This window comes from Squalius cephalus (assembly GCF_949319135.1).
Source record: "Squalius cephalus genome assembly, chromosome: 21".
Classification (NCBI taxonomy): domain Eukaryota; kingdom Metazoa; phylum Chordata; class Actinopteri; order Cypriniformes; family Leuciscidae; genus Squalius; species Squalius cephalus.
The window spans coordinates 9,519,619-9,524,918 of NC_137142.1; the positions used below are offsets into that span (position 1 = coordinate 9,519,619).

The window sequence follows — 5,300 nt, forward strand, 5'->3', positions numbered from 1 at the left end:
AAAGAAATAACATTTTTAAAGTATGTTTTGTGACAAAGTTATTTGTTATTAAGCAATGGGGCATAAAATGCTTTTTTATTACAAGCATGTCATTTGTGTACTAATGCATATGATTTATGTCATAATTAATTCTTAATACAGAACATCATACAACACAATAACATTTAATGTAATAAAATGAGAGAACCAAAACTTATATAAAAAATTTATTAAATTACACAATACAATACATAATGAATTCAACTGAATTATGAGATGTAATATATTACATTTTTATTAACACAAAACTACAAGCAAAATGCACATCGTTTTAGGACATTTATAGAGCTTTTTAAAATACACAACAATACAAAGCAGCTTTAAACAAACATACTCTAGTATGTATTTACTTTCCTAAACACTTTTGTGATAGTCCTCTGGCTATACATTGTGGAGATTTAAAAACAATTAATGTTGAGTTAGCTGTGTTAAAATATTTAATGAACTGTAAGGTTAAAGTTTTTTGAGAGCTAATGAGACAAAAATAGATGCAGTGTCTTTTGCTGTATGTAAAGTCAGATCTTTAGTTTTAAGTAAATTCATGTTGTATGTGCAGTCAATTCTTTGTGGAACCATCCTAAGGCCTAGATTATGCAGTCAGTCAATTTCCCCTTTAGATGGTGCGGTCGTGACCTGGTAGGTGAGGAGGCTGGACTAGGTGTCATGGACTGACTTGAGGGAACTCTGCAAAAACACACAAACAACACGTCACGTGCAACTGTACACTTGCACAGTCTTGCACAGTCTTTAGTGCTGTGGAACACCACTCACTGTTTTTGCTTTGATATGCAAGCCCAAAGGTGCAACGCAGCAGACGTAGTTAGCCCGTTGAACCTGGGGTGTCATGGATGGACTGACTTGAGGGAACTCTGCAAAAACACACAAACAACACGTCACGTGCAACTGTACACTTGCAGTCTTTAGTGCTGTGGAACACCACTCACTGTTTTTGCTTTGATATGCAAGCCCAAAGGTGCGACGCAGCAGACGCAGCTAGCCCGCTCAAACTCGTTTTGATGCATTTATGCAAGTGCCTATAACGTTAACGTTACACGAGCTGAGGCCTTTAATTTTTAATTCTTCATTCGGCAACAAAGACTTTCGTCCAAATTGTATTAGGCCTATAACATTGCAAATAGTTTTTCCGAAAGAAAATCATGCTCATGCAAGAATTATGAACTTAGTTTTAAGTATCTATAACGGTAAAAATTATTACAGGCCGATAATTGCGTTAATATTAAAATATAACTACAATTAAACATTATTAAAATACACCGGGTGATGGATATACTTACTGAGATGTTGGATGATGAGAGGAAAAAAAAAAAAAAATTAATGTGAAGTTAAATTTTTAACTGACGAAAGGGACCTGTGAAACATGACAATCGTATATATAGTCCCGCATTTAAAAAAAAAAAGTGATGAGGCATTCTCATTGGTCATTTTCAAGTGTCTTTTAAAAATGACAATATTTGATTGATGAGTCGCGTTAAATTGTTTTTAAAAACCTGTGTAACATATATATATTGCCCTTTCGATGTGTGCAAAAATATTGTAGATGATAAAAAACGTTATCTCTAATAGTTTTTTTTTTTTTTTTGTAATGTACAAATGGCATGGCAATATCATTACATCTTTGCATTAGAATATACAGAACAGGTGCATAAAATAAATACAAATACAACAATAAAAATGATAACCAGAGTATTAAACAAAAAAGATTGAAAGGTTAAAGGGGCTTGGTTGTGTTTTTGTTTTGTAAATCATATTCTTCTTTAATGCAAACACTATTTATTGCATTCTTCTTTTTCATCACTTTAAGGGCTTAAGTAAGTATATAAGTAATATATTACAAGTAACATGCATTACATAATAAGATCACTTTTGATGTAACGAGTAAAGAAATGCATTACAATAATGTACATTATGAAATCAGATTACTTTTTGATGTTACGAGTTAAGTAATGCATTACAAGTCACATACTATATAATCACATTACATTCTAATAATACCAAATACATTTAATTACAGTAAAAAAAAAATTCACTGCAGATTAAGTGTTTTCGAAAAAAATATTCACAGTATAAGTATGAATTGTAGCTGAAATGTAGCCATTGATGCATGAGGTCCACTATAGTGGACATATGATTAATCAGATTTCTCTCCCAATCTAAAATCAAAACTTGGAAAATGTAACTGGGTCATTATACGAAAACGTGCCATTTCCCACTTTTAATGTTTGATTGTCAAAGTACTGTTTTGAAAATCTTTAAAGGGATAGTTCACCCAAAAATGAAAATTCTGTCATCATTTACTCAAGTTGTTCCAAACCTGTATGAGTTTCTTTGTTCTGCTGAACACAAAGGAAGATATTTTGAAGGATGTTTGTAATCAACAGATCTTGGTCCCCATTGACTTCCATAGTAGAAAAAATATATACTATGGAAGTCAATGGGGACCGAGACTTCCAAAACTATCCCTTTAAAGATTTTCAAAACAGTACTTTGAAAATCAAACATTAAAAGTGGGAAATGGCACGTTTTCGTATAATGACCCAGTTACATTTTCCATGTTTTGATTTTAGATTTGGAGAGAAATCTGATTAATCATCCCTTTAAGCACCTTTTTGGATGAAGTAGATCCTTACCTCCTTACCTCTCAGGAAAATGTGCCATGCCATCTTATGTATTTAATTTTTTTCATATAACCAATGTAAATGTGTGTGTTTGGTCAACCCTGTTACTGACATATTAATTACTTTTTGAAAAGGTTTTAAATAAATAAATACATGTTTCCATTTTAAATAAATGCAAAGGCATTTGCAAATGAGAAAGGTTCCAGAGATATCGCTGCCACCAAAGTCAGTCTACTTTCGCATCCCCAATAGCGGCTGAAATTTTTCACCTTTGCTCTAGAGCCCTGTGCTTTTGGTATGTCACTCGGGGCGGGCCCTGGGGTCACCGTGCCGAATTTGGGGCCCCTGGGACCTTTCTATAAAACTCCAACTCACCAATTAATGTTAGAGGCTGAAAATGCTAGTTTTAGGGTTAGGGTTAGGGAATATTTTTGCCTTTGCTCTGTAGACCTGCGCTTTTGGTATGTCGATCGGGGCAGGCCCAGGGGTCACCGTGCCAAATTTGGGGCCCCTGGGACTTTTGTATAAAACTCCCACCTACCCATTAAATGAATGCGTTTGCCACAGTGGTTTCATGGACACCACTTAGAAAGGGCCGATCGACTAGGGGGCGCCATTTTCCATCTCGCCACGGCCCCCTGGAGCGGGCGGAAAAGTTTGGTGTTTAAAAGTTTCATTCTCGTTAATTAAACCACCCCTACTGTACTAAGCACACTCGACTGAACACATCACACTCATTTTCAAGTCATTTTAGTGCTTGATTTTCATTAAAATGCAGTGTCCATGAAACCATTATTTTGCATCCTCTGATTGGATCTGGGACATTTATGTGTTTTTGCTCTCCCGTCATGTGTGATATCAATTCTCGTTAATTAAACCACCCCCACTGTACTAAGCACACTGTCCACTGTCCGCGAAACCACTATTTTGCAGTGTAACAAATGCTTAGTGGAATCTCCATATCTCAGCTCTGGAAGGCTCTAGAGCCTCCAATCTTGCACTCCTGTCTGTGCCTCAGCACCCTCTATCCGAATCCAGAGGTTCAAGAAGATCAGATAAACTTTATTTTTCGACCCAAAAAAAACGACAGGGGTTAGTTAAAGCCTTATAGTTTTTTTGGTTCGAAAAATAAAGTTTCTCGGATCTTCTTGAAACTTTGGATTCGGATAGAGGGTGCTGAGGCGCAGACAGGAGTGCAAGATTGGAGACTCTAGAGCCTTCCAGAGCTGAGATATGGAGATCCCTTTTTAAATATGTACAAATAACTTTTTAACATATGCTTTTCTGGTAACAGGGCTGACACAATGAGCGTGTCTTTGTCTTTCAGATATTACATAAACTCAAAGAAAAGAAGAGAACACTTGTCTTCTACCATCAACTTCATGAAAGGCAGATGATGCAAGCAGAAGTAGAAAAATCATACCGAGGGACATGCCATCTGCAACATTTCTGCAAGATGCTTTGCACAAAAAATGTGATTAAAATCCTATAAAAACAAAAGAAACAGAAAATAATTTATTCTTATATTATTATTATTATTATTTGTTTTATGGTTTATTAAGATTTACAGAGCTTTTTTTTCACTAAGGGACACAAAATGGCACGTTTACGTATTGACCCAACTGTGATAGGACTCATTAGATATTGCTTGATGCTGCAATATTTTTTTTACCTACAAGAGTCTCCTAGGATAGAAGGAATGGGTGGATATTCCGGAGCAACTTGCAATTTCTGACTGACCATTTGCCATCTTGGTTTGGAGGGGAAAAAAAAAATCAAAACACAACGGCTTGCCACTTGGTTGAAATATATAGGATGATGTACCAGGATGGGTCCACTGAAGAGGATGATGTGCAACTATGTCAGCTGCTATCATTACGCTAGTAATTCATTAAGTTAATTATAAAGTGTTGCTATGTTGTGAGAAGGTATTCCTTTGCAGAGATCCCAACCCTAACTAAGCATTTAACAAACAGAAAAAAGTGACATCTCATTACCAGATGTTCTCCAGTCCTATAAGTAAAACAAAAACACAAACCATCTATATTTAAAAGATCTTTTAGAAAGTCATGGTCTCTTTTGAGCCTTTGTCAGTGATGCTTGATTTCTTTCAAGACAACATACTCTGAAATACTTCCCATGATCCCATACATAAAAAAAAAAATACATGCTGTGTTGGTGATATCATATTATATATATATTAAAATATTCGTACATAGGCTATATAAAATAAAATGACACAACCCTGTCTCTTTTTGTTAAATTTCAGTTTTATTGATCAATAATAGCAATTATGAAAGTATAAGTAGCCATACAAGTCAAGAAATAAAGTAATTAAACGATTCAGTCAAACATAAGTCAGCAGGCACAACGTTAAAGATAAATAGCCTAAACAATTCAACGTTATATAAAGTTATAAAACTAAACTTTGCCCCCAGCCAAAACGAAAATGATAGATTAATGAGATCAAAGATCGTCCGTTAGACATAGCCTACACAAGACGAATTATACCACTCCACTAGACTCAGCGAGTAACGTCTGCTGCACTTGCCGAGATAAGGCTTTTTCAGGCGGGATACGTGAGCGCTGAGCGCCCGGTGATCCCTTGGATCTCCCGTCTCCGAA

The 5,300-nt window shown here is 35.5% G+C and overlaps 1 long non-coding RNA gene across 1 annotated transcript; it reads right to left on the reverse strand.

Annotated features, from left to right (window-relative positions):
• Positions 1–403: 403 nt before the first annotated feature.
• LOC307148937 lies at positions 404–1,048 on the reverse strand. The gene is made up of 3 exons (XR_013819501.1): positions 984–1,048; positions 811–908; positions 404–723 (listed from the first exon to the last, which is right to left on the reverse strand). It is a non-coding gene; the product is annotated as an uncharacterized lncRNA (long non-coding RNA).
• Positions 1,049–5,300: the final 4,252 nt, after the last annotated feature.